The sequence below is a fragment of the Eulemur rufifrons genome, chromosome 8 (genome assembly GCF_041146395.1).
Source record: "Eulemur rufifrons isolate Redbay chromosome 8, OSU_ERuf_1, whole genome shotgun sequence".
In the NCBI taxonomy this organism is placed as follows: Eukaryota; Metazoa; Chordata; class Mammalia; order Primates; family Lemuridae; genus Eulemur; species Eulemur rufifrons.
Window position 1 is genome coordinate 89488670 of NC_090990.1, and position 11014 is coordinate 89499683.

At 42.7% G+C, this 11014-nt stretch overlaps 2 pseudogenes; both read right to left on the bottom strand.

Annotated features, from left to right (window-relative positions):
* Window positions 1-4660: 4660 nt before the first annotated feature.
* LOC138389790 (ubiquitin-conjugating enzyme E2 variant 2 pseudogene) lies at window positions 4661-5306 on the bottom strand (annotated as a pseudogene).
* A 2351-nt stretch (window positions 5307-7657) lies between these two features.
* On the bottom strand, window positions 7658-9778 carry LOC138389791 (long-chain-fatty-acid--CoA ligase 4 pseudogene; annotated as a pseudogene).
* Between the last annotated feature and the right edge of the window lie 1236 nt (window positions 9779-11014).

Below are 11014 nucleotides of genomic sequence, written 5' to 3' on the forward strand. Positions count from 1 at the left end.
GATGAGAAGAATGTATATTCTGTGGACTTTGGGTAGAATGTCCTATAGATGTCAGCCATGCCCATTTGTTCTAGCATTCTATTTAGGTCCATTATGTCTTTGTTTATTTTCTGTTTGGAGGATCTGTCCTGTACTGTCAGTGGGGTGTTAAAGTCTCCAGCTATTACAGTATTGTTATCTATCATTTGGTTCAGATCTAGTAGGGTTTGCTTTATGAATCTAGGTGCACCTAGGTTGGGTGCATATATATTGAGTATAGTCATGGCTTCTTGATGAATTGTGCCTTTAATCAGTATGTAGTAGCCATCTTTGTCTTTTATTATTTTTGTTGGTTTGAAAGCTAAGTTATTGGAAATTAAGATTGCCACACCAGCTTTCTTTTGGTTACCATTTGCTTGAAATATCGATTTCCATCCTTTTATTTTCAGTCTAAATGCATCTTTGCAGGTTAGATGAGTTTCCTGAAGACAGCAGATACTTGGATTGTATTTTTTTATCCATTGGGCCAGTCTATGTCTCTTGAGCGGGGAGTTCAAGCCATTCACATTTATTGAGAAAACTGATAAGTGAGACAGTTTTTTGTTCAGCTTGTTGGGTAGAACTTCATTGTGATGTTTTCTCTCCTGGGCCATTGTGGTATCTGGAATTTGATCTTTAGCTCTTGAGTAGTTTTACATTCGTGGATCTTTCTTGTGCTGATCCGTGTGTAACTCTCTTTTGAGTACTTCTTGGAGGGCTGGTCTTGTCTTGGTGAATTCCCTCAACCTTTGTTTATCTGAGAATGTCTTGATTTCTCCTTCGTATAGAAAACTTAGCTTAGCTGGGTACAAGATTCTAGGCTGGGCATTATTCTGTTTCAGAAGCGTGAAAATGGGGCCCCAACCTCTTCTTGCTTGTAAGGTTTCAGCTGAGAAATCTGGCGTAATTCTGATGGGTTTTCCTTTGTAAGGTACTTGTTTCTTTCTCCTTACAGCTCGGAGAAGTGACTCTTTAGTGGATATTTTGGTCAGCCTGATGACTACGTGGCGTGGTGTTTTCCTATTTGCTATGAATCTCCCAGGGGTCCTTTTAGCTTCTTGAATCTGTATGTCTAGAGTATTGGCAAGGCCTGGAAAATTTTCCTCGATTATGTCTTCAAATAGCTTGTCCAACCCTTGCTTATTATCTTCTTCACCCTCAGGAATGCCAAAAACTCTCAAGTTAGGTTTCTTCACATAATTCCACATTTCTTGAAGACTCAGATCATTTCTCTTACTTTTTCGATCTATCTCTGTGACTGACTTATTTAGTTGGAAGGAGTTATCTTCAATTTCTGAGATTCTTTCCTCTGTTTGATCTACCCTGCTCTTGAGACTTTCCACAGTGTTTTGTAGCTCTCTGAGTGAATTCTTCACTTCTAGGAGTTCAGTTTGGTTTTTCTTCAATATTTCAATTTCTTTAGTGAATTTTTCCTCCAAATCCTGTATTTTTTTGTGTGTTTTCCTTGTGTTGTTTATCCATTGATTCTTGTATATTATTCAGCTTGTTTATAATCCATAATTGGAATTCTTCCTGTGACATGTTGGTGTTTTGAGTCTGGTTTGTGTCAAATGGTTGGGAGCTGGTATTTCTCTTTGGGGATGAGCTTTCCATTTGATTCTTTGTGCTCTTCGTGTTTTTTCGCTGGGCCCTTCCCATCTAGATTTATCGTTGAATCTTTACTTATAGATTTAGTCTGGTTAACAGGACTCTTTGTGCTCTATTCTTAGGCTGTGAAGCAGTCTAGGTATGTTGCTTCTTTTGGCAAGAGGGGGAGACTGTTGTGTATTGTTTAGAGATTTTTCTGTTTCCGTTGGGGGACTACTTCCGATGGGTCCAATCCTAGAGGATTGGAGTGATCCAAGACCGCTTTGGTGAGTTAGAACACTGTGTTGTGGTCTTTCAGAAGGCAGGCAGGGTCCACACTAATAGTAGACTGAAATTCTCTTTGTTTGTTTGTTTCCCTTTGGTTCTTCCTCTATAGGGGAGGTTTCTGACTCTATCTGCTGGCAAGATACTAGCTATGGGGAGAGGACGGTGACCTCGCTTGCTCAGCGCCCCAGTTGCTGTAGCTCCCACGGGCAAAAGTCTGTCTTGGCCCAATGTCCCCAGGGATCAGGTTCCACACTCTCACTTCTGGAGAAGTATTCAGTGTTTACACTTGGGCGGGGATCCTATATAAGGTCCGTGGACCAGGGGAGAGGGCCGTCCAGGGAGCCTCTTGGTACCCTATTGCTCCGCAGTGACTTGGCTGTGGGCCCTAGAATGTCGATTGCGTGCCCGCAGATCTCCGGCCCTGGGGGTGACTGCTCAGGATCCGGTATGTACCAGAGCCAGGGACCTGGCCCATTCCGAAGCTCACCGTGGGTCCCCAGTTAGAAGGCGAAAAGAGAGGAGAAAGAGAAGAAAAAAAAAAAAAGAAAAAAGAAAAGGAAAGAAAGAAAAGAAAGAGGAGAAAACGAAAGAGAAAAGAAAAAAAAGAAGAAAAAGAAAGAAAGGAAAAGAAAAAAAAAAAAGAAAAAAAAAGAAAAGAAACGCAAAAAGCCAAACCAAAAATGCCAACAAAAATGAACAAAAACAAACTACATAGCACCTCACCACACCGCAAGGCAGAAAGATACACAAATCTGAAGTATATAATTCAGCGACTCAATGTTTTCTTGTTTGTTTGTTTGTTTTACGCCTTAGCACAGCTCCGCCCCTTCACTTCCTCTCGGCTGGGTCCGGAGCGGCCATTAGATGTTTTTGTTTTTATGCCTTAGCACAGCTCCGCCCCTTCACTTCCGCTCGGCTGGGTCCGGAGCGGCCATTAGATGTTTTTGTTTTTACGCCTTAGCGCAGCTCCGCCCCTTCACGCCCGCCCAGCTGGGTCCCGGGTGGTTTCGCAGTGGATTTCAAGATGGCGTCTGCGCGCCCGCACAGCTCCGAGGGTGGTGGGGATCCAACCTCCGCGCTCAAAAAGGCGCGGCAGCCAGAGGCCCAGAGGGCAAAGGTGCCCGCCAAGGCTGTCCGGCTCGTGAGCCGCCGGAAAAAAAAGAAAAAGAAAAGAAAAGGAGAAGAAAAAAACAAACAAACAAAAAAAAAACCCAAAAAAAACAAAAACAAACACAGACACAAACACAAACAAAGAAAACCCAGAAGAAATTTACCAAGAATAAAATATACAGTTCGGCGAGCCTATTCTTCTTGTTCGTGTTTTGGTTTTTTTTGTTTGTTTTTTTTTTTTGCCTTAGCGCAGCTCTGCCCCTTCACCCCGAGCGCGGCCCCGGCATATCCCGCACTCCTGGCGTTGGTTCAGAGACCAGTGGAGGGCGCCGGGCAGAGAGAGCCGCTGGGCACTTTATGGCTCCCGAGCGGTTTCGCCCTCGCTTTCAAGATGGCGCCTGCAGAGCTCCGGGGCTGGAGGAGACCGGCTCCCCGGCAGGCAGAGACCGCCACTGTCTGGGGGCTGGCGAGCAAGGACGCGCACTGGGGGTCACCGGCTGGAGAACCGCCGAAAAAGGCAGCACGGGCAGAAAGAGCCGCTGGGCACTTTTTGGCTCCCGAGCGGTTTCGCCCTGGCTTTCAATATGGCGCCTGCCGAGCTCCGGGGCTGGAGGGGACCGGCTCCCCGGCAGGCAGAGACCACCACTGCCCGGGGGCTGGCGAGCAAGGACGCACACTGGGGGTGACCGGCTGGAGAACCGCCAAAAAAGGCAGCACGGGCAGAAAGAGCCGCTGGGCACTTTTTGGCTCCCGAGCCGTTTCGCCCTCGCTTTCAAGATGGCGCCTGCCGAGCTCCGGGGCTGGAGGGGACCGGCTCCCTGGCAGGCAGAGACCGCCACTGCCCAGGGGCTGGCCAGCAAGGACACGCACCGGGGGTGACCGGCTGGAGAACTGCCGAAAAAGGCAGCACGGGGTACGACGCTGTTTGCTGTCCGGGAGTCTTTTGTGTTTTTCCGCCCTGGGGCAGATCCGTCCCTCCTCGCCAAGCGCTGTCTCAGCTGAGATCCCCCAGGTTCTAAGGTAATTTCGCAAAAAAGCCTCCTGTCTCCAATGCGCCACGTATCCCTCAGTGATTCTGCACTGGCCTGGGTCAGGGCTCTATTCAATTGGGAGCGGAGGGCTAGCCGCTTTCCCGAGAGGCTGCTTCCGCCCTGGCTGGGGGCGGGTGTATCCGACCCGCGCTCCGCTGGCTAGTGTCTGTCCCGCATTCCCAATTTTCGTTCACTCAGACTTCACTCGCTCTGTTTGTCCCACGCTGATTCTCCGTGGATTCACACCGCTGTTCCTGTGTGGGAGCGGTCTTCTAGCGTTGTGGCAGGTCCGGATCGATGCCTTCCTTCCCGGGAGCGCAGATTCAGGCCGTCACCACCACTCCGCCCCTGAACATATTTTTGATACCACTAGTAGTAGTCAGCACCCACACCACTTTAAAAATTAATGCAATTTGTGACAATATTCATTGTGCCTGCTACTTTAACCAGTTTCAACTGCAGTTCTTTCGCTAAGCAATGGATAAAGTTTGCCATTTCTGTTTTTCCTTCTTGAGGTTTTCATTTTTCAGAAACACACATCCGTCCACTGCCATCTGACACCTCTCTTCACGCTTTCATCTTGTAAACCTGAATTCTATCTTGAGTATTCCAGGTTTACATTTAAACGACAGTGCCTTAACAAGAGAAAAAAAAGTTGTGCTGCATTTTTCCTCCTGTTACCTGAAAACATAATGGGTGTACATATATTAAATATATTCTTATTTAACACAAATGTCCAGGTCATGTTTACCAGGTGGAATTCTTTTACTTAATGTGTGGGTATTTTGCATTGTGATATTTAATCAAGACATTAACATGAGTAGAAAGTTGTTGATTTAAGACAAGTTTGAGATCCACTAAAATTAACTGTTGTAAGTTTGTCCTTCTGGTGGCTGTGGAAGCTTCATATTTTCTTTGGACATCATTAGACATCTTAGCTCTTGAAGTGCATCTTTACTGCTGTATGCATTTTGCCATTTTGCTAACACTGGTATGCTGTGTGCGTCCACCAGCCCACTGGAATTATTTATTTCATGCGTATTAATTTTTGTTACAAATCTGATGGAGGGGCTTCTGGGTATTTAGGTCCACATTCTACTTTCAAGCTGTATATTCTGTTTGTCCTTGGTGGCCCAGTAATCATAGCTGTCCATCTTGTAAGAGTCATATCTTCATCATTGTCAAGGCCCCAGCTAACCGTACCATCGCCTACTCCTTTTTGTCCTTCTTCAAGTTCTTCCAACAAGAGAAAATTATGAGGACTTTAACTCCTGTGGAGACTGCCATCTTCTCCTGAAGCCCCCACGTGTTTCTAAAGGACCTATACAACAGATCAGTCGGCAGTGTTCTAGCTTATGGGAGATGGGGGCGGGGGGATGCAAACATCTGGGATAAGAGAGTATGCATGCGCTCACTCATTTACAATCACCATTCCAAATTGGAGGGCGGGGTGGAATCACACATTGGAAAAGTCTAAAAAAAATCATCCTTAAAGGATAAAGAGTAGGGCAGGAATAGAAGCAGAATAGTAGCCTACTTGATGATAATGGTTTTTCACTCTCCAAAGGCAAGTTGGGAAAAATGAGAATACTCACATATACATAACTTCAATGAAAGCTTGCCTAGAATTTTACTTTTCAGAACACTGAACAGAAATCTTTACAAAACCTTCATTTTTGTTTATAATACCAGATGATTTTTTCCTTATTACAACCACACATCTAACATTTAAGTATTTTCTTTATAAATATTTTAGAGCAAAAAGAATTTATTTTGCTTCAGTGGTGGCCCACATCTGTACAAAGCAATGTAAGCAACATATATGTGTGTGTGCATATGTGTGTGTGTGTGTGTGTGTGTATAATGATTAAGAAAAAGTACATGCCTGTAATCCTAGCACTCTGGGAGGCCAAGGTGGGAGGATCGCTCGAGGTCAGGAGTTCGAGACCAGCCTGAGCAAGAGCAAGACCCCATCTCTACTAAAAATAGAAAGAAATTATCTGAACAACTAAAAATATATACAGAAAAAATCAGCCGGGCATGGTGGCACATGCCTGTAGTCCCAGCTACTCAGGAGGCTGAGGCAGGAGGATCACTTGAGCTCAGGAGTTTGAGGTTGCTGTGAGCTAGGCTGACGCCACAGCACTCTAGCCCAGGCAACAGAGCCAGACTCTGTCTCGAAAAAAAAAAAAGAAAGAAAAAGTACAAAGAATAACAGTATTAAGAATTTCTGCTTTTACAATAACTGTGGTTCAAGTGTGAATATCTATGAGGGATGTATAATCCTAGATTTTAATGAAAGATTCAAAGAGAAACCCACACCCAAAGTTACCACACAAGCATCAGTCCCTTATCAAGTACCTCTGCCCTTCTCCCAAAACTAGTTTCTAAACTCATCACAAACAGGAAAAAGGTGGTAACAGTGTCTTCTTCCCTTTAACTTCCCCAAAACTCATCCAAGTCAATTAATCACCTGTAGGTTCGAACAAGATATTGGGGAAGTCATTCATTATAACCTGCTTTTCTAAAATTAAAGCAAAATGAAAGGCTTTCTGAAATGCAAACTAATCAAGAATCAAATCAACAACAGCAAACACACCTTAAATTACAAATGTAATTTCATGAGTACATTTTAAAAATCAATCTGTTATTGAAGATAAATTCCGAGTCTAAATCTCTTTCCCAGGTTCAGTGCTGTACAAGGGTCCTAATTCCAAATACTTATGATTATCACTTTTTCTAACAGAGAAAATACTTCCTATTAAATTTTGATTACCTTTTTTATCATTTTACTCTTGGTCTCAGTCTTTCATTTTTTAACAAACACAAAAGGCAATTTGCAGCACTTTAAAAAATGCACTTCCCTCTTAAACCAAATAATTACAGTTACTGATTTTAGATCTCAAAGCTTCAAAAAAGCAGTTCAATTTCCCCTCAGATATATTGCTAGATATTTTTTGGTGTGCATATGTTGGTTTATTCTCACTTTAGGCACGGCAGTTATGCACAATACTACAATGATTCTACCTCTAACCTATACAACAATTATAGTCTTAAATTAGTACCTTCTAAGGTACTAAGGTACTGTTTGATTCAGTATGTTATGGTACAGTTTAATTTTCCCTTCAAGATAAATGGCTGTAAGAGAATGTTAAAGCCCTGCAGCACTTCTGCTTTGAGTAGTGTTAATACATATTTTTTGTCATGCTTAATATTTAAGCTGCTTCTGAACTAAGAAGACAATAGACATTGGAAGCTGCAAATTTCCTCAAACTACATTCTACTCCAACTCCAATACATTTTGTTCAACATTAAATATTTTCCTTTACAAAACAAGTATATCAGGCTAATTTTTAAAAAGAGAATTTCTGCTCTATGATTACTAACACAGCTAAAGTTCCCTTTAACTTTTCAATTTCAGCTTCACTAGGACCATACAAAACTAAGTTAAAGTAGTTAACTGGACAACTATTTTCATCAGTTTTGTTTTTGGTTTTGGTTTTCATCATGTCTTTAGAATGATTACCTTACATTCTAACAGAGAGCACAACAAAGGCCTAAAACTTTAGAACTAAAAAACTACCAGGCTACCCTCCTCTGCAACTGTAAATAAGAGAAACATTTTATTCGCCCCCATACATTCGTTCAATGTCTTTGAGGCAATGGTTCTTCTGCTCCTTCCTTTTCAGTTTGAAAGCATCAGTTACCAAACCAGTTTCAGGGGTCCATGGCTCTGGGCTTAAGCGAACCTTGATTGGTATTTCAAATCGCTCCAATTTCATGGCATTTGCAGCTTCTCGAATTTCTTTCAGTATTTCAGCTTCCATGGCAGGATTATTACGTATATCAACCCAAGATCCTTCAACTTCTTCCTGTAGTGCCAAAAGTGTCAACCTTTTCTGATTAGGAACCACAAAGCTGATCACGTAGGACTGGTCACTTTGGGCAACAGCACAGATGTTGTCAATAAGTGGACAATACTTCAGTGCAGCTTCTACTTTGCCGAGAGATACATTATTCTCCTGCTTCTAACTTCACCAGATTTTTGTTATGATCTATAATCTGTAATCACCCATCAGGATGGAATTCCTTAATATCGCCAGTGCAAAACCACCACTGTCCATTTTCATCCCCAGAATAATCCTCCACCATTTTCTCTTCATTTTTAAAATATCCCATCAAGATATTCTGTCCGCCAATTATGATTTCACCTCTGGGGTTTGGTTTGTCATGAACTGTATGAAGGCCTTCCTGCCAGTCTGTTAGCTTAATTTCACAGCAAAGAAGAGGGGCTCCAACGCAGACAGTGGTATAGTCAGTAACTTCGGTGATTGTCCCCGTGCCGCACGATTCTGTCAGCCCATAACCCTGGCCGACCGGGCAGCAGAAGCAGACCTTCAGGACCCGGCACGTCTGAGGAGACAGCGGCCCCCGCCAGACAGCATCAGGCGGACGTGCCCTCCCAGCAGAGCCTTCACCTTTTCAAACAGTAACAGACTGCAAAGAGGCGCATCATATCCCTTATTGATCTGTGCCAGTTTGTAACCATACCCTATCTTGAACAGAGCTTTCTGAATATAATTCATCTCTTGGACTTTGCTCATAACATTCTTCAAAATTCTATCCATGATTTCTGGAACAGTGGCCATAAGTGTAGGCTTCAGTACAGTACAGTCTTCTTTGCTTCCCTTTTTAATTTTGCTGGACTGGTCAGACAGGGTAAGTGGAGAAGAATATCCAATCCTACAGCCATAGGTAAAGCAAGAAATCTCTGCCATCAATTCTAGCACATGAGCCAAAGGCAAGTCCTTTGGTCCCAGTCCAGGTATTCTTTCACACTGGCCGGTCATTCCAACTATCAAACTGCTATGATGCATCATCACGCCCTTAGGTCGGCCAGTAGAACCACTGGTTTCCATGACGATGGCCATGTCTGAAGGCATTGGTCTCCTTGGAAGAACACTGAGGTTTTCTGGCTTGGATCCCAACTCTTCTACTGACCGCATGCTGTCAATCTCAAATCCTTCAAGGTACTCGGCTTTATTGATAGTCTTATTGTCCACATAAATGATGTGTTTAACACAGCTGATATCTAACAATGCAGTCTTTAGTTTACTTTCCAGAAGTTCAACACTAGTAATCAGATAGGCAGCCTCAGATTCATTAAGCCCATGAACTACTGCTTCTTTGCCGAGTGTAGCACAGAAAGTCACAAGAGGAAAGTTGTACTTAAAGCAAGTCTGTGCTCCAATCATCCATTGGGCCCTGGTCTCCCAGAAAATGGCAATGGTGCTCTTTGATTTTAGTTCCAACGCAGTGAGTCTACTACCAAAGTTATTCACTCTGTGGTTCACTTCGAGATAGTTCATCCATCTATAATTTCCAAGAATTAACTTCTTAAAAACTTTTCCATTTGACTGCGTTTCATTTTCTTCACTTAGGATTTCCCTGGTCCCAAGGCTGCCCTTCTTCCCAAATTTGGATACAGCATAGTCAAATAATTTATCCAGAGTGTCTGCTCCAGGGATGCCTATGACAGCTAGCGAGTCCAAGTGAGTGACTGAGCGACATGGACTTCCAGGTTTGTCTGAAGTGGGCTTAGCTTTTATTCTCTTTGCCATAGCATTTTTCTTCTTGACATTGGTAAGAAAATACTATGAAATAAATATAAGGGCACTGTATATTGTCATTAACAGGTGGACAGGCAGCAAAATAATGGTGAGCACATCTAGTTTACGTTTCATAGTGGAAGGGCTTCTAACGTGGGGCTTATATCTTGCTATTCTTTGGCTTCTGAAGCCTCCTGTTGCTGAAGAAGGCAGCAGCAGAAGCAGCAGTGAGAGTAGCAATATAACCGAGGCAGTTCAGTCTCAGTGATGCAGATAAGAGTTAGTGATCTTTGGAAGCCAACAATAAAGTACACAAATTTCCTCTTTTTCTCTTAAGAAGAACACGTATATCTTCTGTAATTTCAATCTGAGGCACTGCCCCTCGCATCTTCCTTAAGTTGTTGAAAGGTAGAAAATTGCATTTCATCTTCATCAAACAATAATTACGGATCCTTTGAAGTCCTTTTAAGCCTAACAATGACAGGTACCATTTGTTAGGTGTGTGCTACCTGCTAGTCCCTCAGTTTTCAGGATTTAGTCTCACACAGGCCTGTGAAGTATCAGGTGCTGGTATTATGGCCCTTTTACAGATGAGGAAAGCGAAGACCTCCAAGCGCCTTGCCCAGATCACCTGGCTAAATGCTAGGGAGACAGACAGGTGCAACAGGGTCTGCCTGTAAGAAGTTTACTACCTAGTGTTTTCTTTAATATTGTAAATTCTCTAACTTTAATAAGTTCAGGCCAGCTTCCTCTTTCAGCTGATGTGAATTTGGTGAGTTTCACTATAATAAGACAACATGAAATGATTTTCCAACCAATTAACTTCTATCATGTGTCATAACAGGAATGAGGGAAAGCTGTCTCATGGAAGATCCAGTGAGCACTTGGGAATCAACCACTTGAAGAACATTCTTATTTCAGATTGTAATGTGGTGTTTATTATGCCTGAACAATGACAAAAACAGTGATGATTTCATAACAAAACCTCAGGGAAGCTAGTACCAAGTTGGCAGTTCTAATTCATGTGGAAATGCTCATTCTATTTACCAGAGAATTGTAGCAATGGTGTTCATTTAATTAAGAATCTGATATTGTAGAAGGGCAATTTAGCAAAGTTCATAATATTACAGATAGACTTGAATGCAAAAACAAAAGGAAATTGGTTAAGGATCTAAGTGTCAGCTTATTTTCCCTTGAATAATTCATTTTTACATGGTTTGAGAGCTGTTTAATAAAGGAATCATATAAATATGTTGTACCCTTTCACAAGATTTTTTATGGTAAATTCATCTTACTAGTAACTGTACTAGGCTCATAAACAGCCAAAGAGAAAAAATGCCTCCAACTTTGACAGTACGTAAGGAGACTATA